This window comes from Mus caroli, chromosome 18 (assembly GCF_900094665.2).
Source record: "Mus caroli chromosome 18, CAROLI_EIJ_v1.1, whole genome shotgun sequence".
Classification (NCBI taxonomy): domain Eukaryota; kingdom Metazoa; phylum Chordata; class Mammalia; order Rodentia; family Muridae; genus Mus; species Mus caroli.
The window spans coordinates 1461461-1470900 of record NC_034587.1 but is presented as its reverse complement, the minus strand read 5'-3'; the positions used below and the strand labels follow the sequence as shown (position 1 = coordinate 1470900).

The window sequence follows — 9440 nt, the reverse complement described above, 5'->3', positions numbered from 1 at the left end:
TTGGTCTATTTGTCTGTCACTATACCAGTACCACGCAGTTTTTATCACAATTGCTCTGTAGTAAAGCTTTAGGTCCTCTTCAGATCATATAAATCTTTCGCCTCTCCTATTCATTTCTTTGCTGCTACTTGGCTGAGCAGAAGCAGCCACCCTCTCAATGAATTGCTTGTGTGAGGTTTTCCGTGACTCTGTGCTACTCCTTGGCTTCCGACTCTCAGGATACCTTTACCGCTGACACTTATATAGGGGAGATCTTTTACCCCAGAGCTGCAACTTGTGCATTAGGGAAACCTTTCCCCTAGAGCTCAGTTATACTTATTCCACAAATAAATGCTAGGAGCTACAGATTTACCAATCAGAAACATATGATCATATGGGCTGGTTAAAACCATATCAGAAAATCTGAGCCTTTCAAGTTTTTGAACACAATGGACCAATGAAGGATACAACCTCCTCATCTGACTCATATAAATGAGGGATACCTCCTTGTCTGAGACTTTTCCTGGGTCTGACACACACACACACACACCTACTTGTCCCAGACAGGAGACCCATGTTAGTTCAAAGTAACAATGCTACTAAAGTTCAACTTGATGAATCAATGAATTCTTACTAAGAGTTACTAACAGAAGTGTGGGCAAGAGATTCCCTGCAGGAGCTAAGATGACCCAAAAGCAGCTGCATCATGGAAAAGTGCACCCATGAGCTCACCTCATCTTAGGTGGTGACTTACAAGACTGCAACCTTGGCACTCTGCACATTTCATGGGAGCTAAGCAGGTAGGAGACCCTCCACTCAGTAACTAGGCTGCTCAGGCTCCATCTCCTGCTACTGTTTACTGCCTCTGTAACTGTGAGGAAGGGCCTCCCTGAGTCTTATAAGCTTCAGCTTCTTGAGGCTCAGGACAACCCCACCTCCAGTCCCTATCCATTACCCTCCAACCCCCACTATAGCTCTTTCTTTGAGGGAATGTTTCAATCTGGAGGGAATCTATCTAACACATCTTACTGTAGGAACATGGGTGGAGTCCTCTGACCAGTCACCAGACCTTTACTGAATGCACTGTAGGACCAACAGATGGCCAGTTCCTGACTCTGAAGGACTTCAGTTCATCAGGTTCCTCTGTCTGACCAGGCCAATATTATCAAGTTTTTATCAGTTCAGGTGGGCTCTGCTTCTTACCCTGTCTATCCTTGAACCAGCTCTGCTCCCTGGACAGCTCAATGACTGGGCTTATTGATGGCTATCACATCTTAAGACCTGCATTGAGTCTACAGAGTAAGTTCTAGGACAGCCAGGGCTACACAGAGAAACCCTGTCTCTAAAACAAACAAACAAACAAACAAACAAACAAACCCCACCAAAACCCAAAAACCAAACAAACAAATAAAACCCCAAAAAACAAAAAACAAAAACAACCCCCCCAAAAAAACCCAAAAACCAAAACAACAACAACAACAAAAAAGCCCTGCATTTGTTCTCCTCTGCTCCTGTCTTCAGTGAGGCCACTTTGAATTATGGAGCTTCTTAGGTGTTTTGTAAACTAATGCATTATGTAGCATCCATACACTTGTGATCTGCCAGTTAATGCTTCCAGCTGCAGTGATGCACGGTAGGTGCATACTTACCATACAGACCAAAGAATCCCTTGATCTTTTAGGGACCTCAGCTCAGGTAGAGCTGGCTCAGTGGCTTTGACACTGAAAAGAATTTCAGGACAAGCCATTGTGAGGCAGATTGGGATTTATACATAAGGCTTGTAACGTGCATTTTAAGTATGAGGGTCAAGAGAAAGAAAAGCAGAAGGTAAGATGCATATGAGGGTACCTGAAAGCAACCCCAGCTGGTTCCTGGGGGTGGGGGTCTGATTGGATTACAAACTGATGAGGTTGAAGTCCAGATCATTGGGAGGCAGAAAGGTTGGATGTGTTTATTGTAAACAAAATAACTATCTTGTTTGAGATTACCAGAAAATGACTGGAGAGAGCCTGCCCAAAATCATACATGAAGTCACCTTGAGCCTGGATCATTGCTCTATGAAAGAAATCATGAGTGGATGTCAGCAGCCTTCCCAGCAAGTGTTGTTAATTGTCCTGGAATCCTTGCTTATCAACTGTCAGGTGAGAGGCTCTGGGTAAGGGCCACTTTCCTTCCCCACATCTACATAATTCTCTTTGGCTTTCTGTTCTGCCTCAATTATTAGTAATTAAGACTGAAATACAAGAACATGTGACTACCATGGGCATGCCATTCAAGTAAAGTTAGTAGCATTTGGTGAGTTAAAACCAATAAAATTAACAATAAAATTACTATAATAATCCCTGATATTTTAGAAACAACTAAACAAATCTACCCATGTTTCTGACATGGTGCATTCCAGACACTGAGGAACAACCACAGTGAATGAGATAGACGGTGGATGCTGCCACGTCCCCGTCCATCTGTCTGTAATCTGTCTGTAATTCCAGCATCTGTAATCTCACTGGAAGCTATGTAATTGCCAAAGCACACAGCATTATTTCCCAGTTCTCAGGAAGTCAATCATCTGAAGCAAGAGAAAGCATCCCTTTGCTAATAGAAATCCTGACTTCCTCTTCTCGAAGTTAGAACCGCTGTGGCCTGCCAAGCCCAGACCCTGTGACAGCATGTGGCATTATGGGATGTGAGGGTAATGAGAAGGAAGTCCCATCCAGACCATATATAGTGATGTGACACAAAGAGTAACCAGACACAGTCCTGTTCAAATTCTAAACATTTCTGTTTTCTCCACCCTCTTTAGACAACTCAAAAGAATAGTTCCTGAGAGCAGCCAAGAGCCTGCCACACATTCATTAAGCCTGACTTTTGCACCAGACACTCCACCAGATGATGGTAAGCGGATTATATGTGTTAATGCTCAGGAAACCTGAAAGCCAGGCACCATTCGAAAGTTTACCCCTCACTTGGGCTAAGAGAAGAAAGGGTGGGTGGGACAGCCACCTCAGAGGCAGCACAGGAATTCAACCCAAGGCTTCTCTTAGCTTGGTGCAAGGTTAGCCTGAGGGGTGGCAAGAGGAATCCAGTCTCTCCAGTTGAGATCTGTCAAGTTCACCTTTTCACCTGGGTGGGGAGGATATCTAGGGAATGCAAGGCACTCCTACTTCAGGCTTTTCTGAAAAAGAAGGGGTGGGGGAGGTGGTGCCTGAGAAACAAGAGGAAATCTCAGATCTGAGAAACTCCTTGAAGAACATAGGGATTTGTCCTTGCTGCTTTGAGCCTGGCTGACCCCAGACCAGGATCCTTGGGTTTTAGAGGAACCAAGAGTGGATGCTGCAACACTTGGTTCCTTTAAAACCCAAGGATCCTGTCGTCACCTCCTCTACCCTCTGTACACACACCCAGAACAGGCCTCTCTGAACCCTTTAAGTGCTACAGAGTCCAAGTGGCGCTTGGTCTGGCTGGGTCATACTGGAGAGACTCCATTCTATAGGTAGCTTCACTAGACACCATTTGAAAGGTGGAGGGTGATCTTGTGCTAGGGTGGACAATTAAACATTACCTTATTTCTGCTGCCATTCACACCACTCAGATAAAGACTTGCTTCTGGGAATAAGTTTATTGGGGTGAACTGAGACTGGGGTGCAAATGAGAGTATTAAAATCACAGCAAGGAAAGAAGTCTCAAGAAGTTATTGGACAGACCAGGCCAAGAAAATGATGCAACTACCTCACCTGGACCCCACAGAGTTGTGAACACCCAGGACTCTGATGCCATTGGTCCTATCTTCTGACATCCTGACTGCCTCAAGGGTGGAGCAGGCAGACAGCTTCCACTGTCCCTGGAGCTTCAGTTGGGCTTGGTTCCCTGTTTGTTGGCATTACCTATGAAGCTACCGTCTCCTGTCTACCTGATTGCACATCTGCATCAGTCCTGCTCAGACCTGGTTCTGCCCTCCTCCCTTGCCCCCACAGCTGGTTACCTTCTCTCTCATCAGCCCTGGGAGCAGACAGTGGCTAGTATGACTTGTTACCTGTTCAGACTCTACCTGCATGTCTGTGAGCTCCCTCCTGAAGCCCCTTGAATTCTGTTGTAGCCTCTTTGACTTGTTTTACAGGCTGCCTATAAGCACAAATAGATATATCTTCATGAACTGAGATTAATATTAGTATGAAGATTGGAATCATCTATGCAAAAACACAACTCCCACCACAAAGGAGATAAGAGATTATTTGTTCTACAGTCAAATATGAGTGACATAGCCTGGGAATATAGATTTAGGTTTCCTCAAATTCCGTGTTCCCACATGGGCACAATTTCATCAAGTTTTAAAAGTAACAGAACAAAGAAAGCCATAAATCAGACCCATCCAATACAGGGATGAAATATCAGAGAGGCAGGTTACAGCAAAATGGAGACATCTCAGCTATAGGTCTCTGAGGTTATCTGATCAAATGCTTAGCTCTTTGGTTAGTGGAAGCTACTGGTGTGCTATGTTAATACTTTCCAAAAGATTTTTATCTGTTAACCACAGGATGTTAGATCTGACACAGAGGTGGGCAAAGAATGGCTTCTTAGGGGTCAAAAAATAGCCCAAGATAAATTGTAATTAGGCTCTGGACCTGCAACATTCTGACCTCTGTATCACTGCTGTTTTAAACCAGCCAGTCAGCCTTTGCAGACGCAAAGACTGAAAGAACCTGCCTTTTGCCTCAGCCAGATCTCCAATTTGAGTAAGCTGTTGTCCTTGAAGCCAAGGCTCCTTCTGATGTTGCTGTTGTTCAATACACGCTCAGACCCAGAGAAAGGCAGACTTGCTCTCTGCCCCTGGCATAGTGCTCCGCCCAGGACAGCAAGTCAGAGCCTTCTGCGCTCCACAAACTTCTGATGGTTGGTCTCAGCTCTGTTTTTTGATGTCATGAATACTAATCTAACTGTGAAAAATAAACTGACTAGTAATCCTAGTGTCTCTTTTATAGACAGGATGTCTCATCTTTATAATCAGAAATCTTTGGTGTGAGCGGGAGGCGGAGCCGGGGGTGGGTGGGTGGGAGGGGAGCTGCTCCTGTAGCTCCCCCTGGCAGCTCCCCCTGGCCTCAGGCGCAGCTGCTTGAGGAGGGAGGAGTTACTGCAATGATGGCAGTGACCTAAAATCCTCAGGAAGCCCCGGGGTCATGGCCCAGAAGCACCCGGGAGAAAGAAGGTTGTGTGGAGCCCACCGCAGTGGTGGTTCCTCCCTCAGTACATCAGGATCCTCTATGGACCCCGAAACACTTTCATTCTCAGGACTCAGGAACTCAGCAGAGACTGCTCCTAATGATACACGATGCCTCAAAGAGCACTCCGGCCCTAAGTACACACAGCCTCCAAATCCAGCCCACTGGTCGGATCCAAGCCATGGTCCTCCAAGGGGTCCAGGACCACCTAGAGGAGGAGGCTACCCTGATGAGAGCGAGACAGGTTCAGAAGAGTCAGGAGTGGACCAGGAACTCCCAAGAGAGAATGAGACTGGGTACCAGGAGGATGGGAGTCCTTCTTTTCTTTCCATTCCATCTGCTTGTAACTGCCAGGGAAGCCCTGGCGTCCCCGAAGGGACTTACTCCGAGGAAGGAGATGGCTCTTCTAGCAGCCTTTGCCACCATTGCACCTCTCCAGCCTTGGGGGAAGATGAAGAGTTGGAAGAAGAATATGATGATGAGGAACCTCTTAAATTTCCAAGTGATTTTTCACGTGTGTCCAGTGGAAAGAAACCCCCGTCCCGGAGGCAGAAGCACCGTTTTCTGATCAAGGAGGATGTTCGGAATAGTGGACGCAGAGAACCCAAGACCCCAGGTCGTCATCGGCTGGCCCGAAAAAGAAGTCAGACAGATAATCTGGTGGCTGATTGAACTTCTTCTGGTATTGGTGGGAGAGTATGTGGAAACCTGTGGCCATCTCATTTACGCATGCAGGAAGCTGAAAGGCAGTGACCTGGACCTTTTTCGAGTCTGGGTGGGGGTCTGGGCCAGGAGACTGGGGGTATGGGTCCGCGTTCCAGTTTCTAAGCCAGTTTCTAAACAGTGTTCCAGTTTCTAAGCCAGAGCTTCTTCTGTGTGGCGGGGCTGCTCATCCGTATTCTTAGGGTAGTGGGTGCTTTCCTCCTCCTGGCTCTTGCCCTCTCTTTGGGATGTCTACAGTTGGGCTGGAGGTTTTCGGTGGGACTGGGCAACCGGTTAGGCTGGAGGGATAAGACCGCTCGGCTGTTCTCTTGGCTGGGTTCTCCAGCCTTGCATCATTGCTTGACTCTGCTGAAAGATAGCAGGCCATGGCAGCAGCTGGTAAGGTTAATACAGTGGGGCTGGCAGGAGCTGCCCTGGGTCAAGCAGAGGACTAAGAAACAGGGCAATGTACCTGTAGCTAGTGGGCGATACTGCCAGCCTGAAGAGGAAGTGGCCCGACTCTTGACCATGGCTGGGGTTCCTGAAGATGAGCTAAACCCGTTTTATGTGCTGGGGGTTGAAGCTACAGCATCCGACACTGAATTAAAGAAGACCTATAGGCAGCTAGCAGTAATGGTCCATCCTGATAAAAATCACCGGGCTGAGGAGGCCTTCAAAATTTTGCGGGCAGCTTGGGACATTTTCAGCAACCCAGAGAGGCGGAAGGAATATGAGATGAAATGAATGGCAGAGAATGAGCTCAGCTGGTCAGTGAATGAGTTTCTGTCGAAGCTACAAGATGACCTCAAGGAGGCAATGAACACGATGACGTGCAGCAGATGCCAAGGAAAGCATAGGAGGTTTGAGATGGACCGGGAACCCAAGAGTGCCAGATACCGTGCTGAGTGTAACAGGCTGCATCCTGCTGAGGAAGGAGACTTCTGGGTAGAGTCGAGCATGCTGCGCTGATGGATGAAAAGGTGTATGATATCACAGAGTGGGCTGGATGCCAGCGTGTGGGTATCTCCCCAGATACCCACAGAGTCCCTTACCACATCTCATTTGGTTCTCGGGTACCGGGCACCAGTGGCCGGCACAGGGCCACTCCAGAGTCCCCTCCTGCTGACCTGCAGGATTTCTTGAGCCGGACCTTTCAAGTACCTCCGGGGCTGATGTCCAGTGGGAACTTCTTTGCTGCACCTCACCCTGGCCCTGGGACCACTTCAACCTCTAGGCCCAACAGTTCAGTACCCAAGGGAGAAGCCAAACCTAAACAGCGGAAGAAAGTGAGGCGGCCCTTTCAACGATGACACCCCTTCTCTTCCTTCCTCAAATCAATATCAGGGAGTCAAAAGGGCTGTGTACAGCACAGGATGGAATTTGATTTATTTTAAAATACTTTAAAAAGGGAAACATTTTAAATTGTTCACTCAGTACTTAGAGGAAGCCCATGACATCTTCTCCCTCTTCCCTAACACCCAGGAACGGAATCTTGTTTTCTGACAATACCAAAGAAATAGGAGGTGGTTAGAGCAAAGAACTTAGGGGCTGGACCTAGTCCAGACAGTACGCTTCTGAGGTGTGGGAACTGGGGATTTCTCTGGGGTCTGTATGCCTTTATCTTATCATCCGCTCTTAAGAGCAGATGAAACACACCCCCTTTTAAATGAGTGTATCTTATTTCTTAAACCCATATCAGGGGTTCCCCTCCCCCCTTTACCCTGTTATAGTAGCTAAAAGAAAAAGCATGTACCCCTAATTTTGGAGACACAGAAAAAAAAAGAAAAAAAAAAAAAGAAATCTTGCCTCTGCTGGTATTTTCTTGTCTTGACTCAGCCTTTCTTCCAGAACCTTGTACTGTCTTAGCTGAAATGAGAAAGCAGAGGCTAATGGGATCTCTGGGAGGAACTATTATCAATAAACACACTAAGGTGGCAAGAGACTGTGAAGGAGGAGCAGGGATATCTCATTTGGCCATCAGCACAAGGAGCCTTTGAGCTAAGAGGTCCCTGGGGTCAGCAGCCAGCAGGCTGGCATCAGAATGCTCAAATGGTGCTTTGAATAGTCAGAATAGGCATTATGGGGCCTGGGCACTGGGCCTGAGAAAGCCACCAGGAAGCAACTCTCTAGCTGCTCTCAGAGCATCCTTGCTCTGGAAGTTCATAGAGCCTTCTCTGGAAGACAGGTGGATGACAGGGAGAAAGGGCAAGCAAGGGCTGATGAAGTTAGAACTCAAGGATTTTTGCATTTTGTTTAAAAAGAAAAAGAACCACCACCACCACCATCTCCTCTATCACCGCTGCCGCCACCGCCACCACCCCCACCACTACCACCACCACCACCACCACCACCACCACCACCACCACCACCAAACCCTGAAGCTGAGAAAGGTCAACAACAGCAGGCGATCACTACTTTGTCTATTCAGTAGAATCATGGAACATCACTACATAGGAATATGCACTTAGTGTTTTTAGGTTAACCCTTAATTGGGGTGTGACAAGTGAACTGCCTCAGCCTAGAGGCTTCACTTAGAGAGTTATTTTTCTTTCTCTCTTTTTCTCTTTTTCTCTTTGTTTACCTTATTTTTTCCTTTGAGACAGGGTCTCACTATTTGATTCTAGCTATCCCACATAGCTGACCTGGAACTTATAGAGATACTCCTCTCTGCTTTTCAAGTTCTAGGATTAAAGGTGTGTGCTGCCACGCCTGGCTTTCTCATTACTTTCTTAGGAGCTAAGTAATTTTGTCATTAGTTTTCATTTTAAAATTATATTTAGTGTGTGTATGTATGTGTGTATGTTATGTTTCTGTGTATGGTGTGTGTGTGTGTGATGTGTGATGTTTGTATATGTGTGTCTGTATGTATGGTCTGTGTGGTATGTGTGTGTATGTGTGTGTGTGTTGTATATGTGTGTGTGAGCATATACATATATATGTATGTGTGTGTGCATGCGCCTGGTTGCAATATATGCCTGGTCAGAAGATAACTTGCAGGAATCAGTACTTCTTATACCATGTGGGTCTCAGGATTCGAATCTACAAGCTGAGCACAGCAGCACATGCATGGAATCCCTGCAGTGGGGAAGATGGGTTCAAGATCAGCCTGAGCTATGTAGAAAGACCTTGTCAATCAAACAAATACCTAAAGGGAGAAATTAAATTCACATAGGCATATTTAAACTCAGGAGCAAAAAGGGACAATGAATGACATTAGTTGTGTCTATCAATTAAAAAACTAAGAAGAAAATAAAACCTCTCCTGAGCAAAACCAGAAAAAAGCACTAACCCAACAATTTCGAGACTCTGATCTGAGGTTATAGAGATGATGCTCCTGGGGTGGGTATAGAACACGTCATGCTGGCCCATCTGGATCAGTGGTGTTTTCTTTTTACCTGTTACCCAAGCAGCTTCTACATGCCTACTACAAAGCAAGGCACACAAGTTCTTCTTCATTTTATTCAAGAAAGTATTGAATGCTCAAAGATGTTGCAGTATGGTGGGCGCTAAGTTGAAGCAATGGGTCATAATCATCTCCTACTGTCT

General features: G+C 46.4%; 1 pseudogene across 1 annotated transcript; it reads left to right on the top strand.

Moving 5' to 3' along the window:
- Nucleotides 1–5148: 5148 nt before the first annotated feature.
- LOC110284888 lies at nt 5149–7309 on the top strand (annotated as a pseudogene). Its single transcript, XR_002376993.1, has 2 exons — nt 5149–6004; nt 6037–7309. The product of XR_002376993.1 is annotated as a dnaJ homolog subfamily C member 14-like (transcript).
- The last annotated feature ends 2131 nt before the right edge of the window (nt 7310–9440 follow it).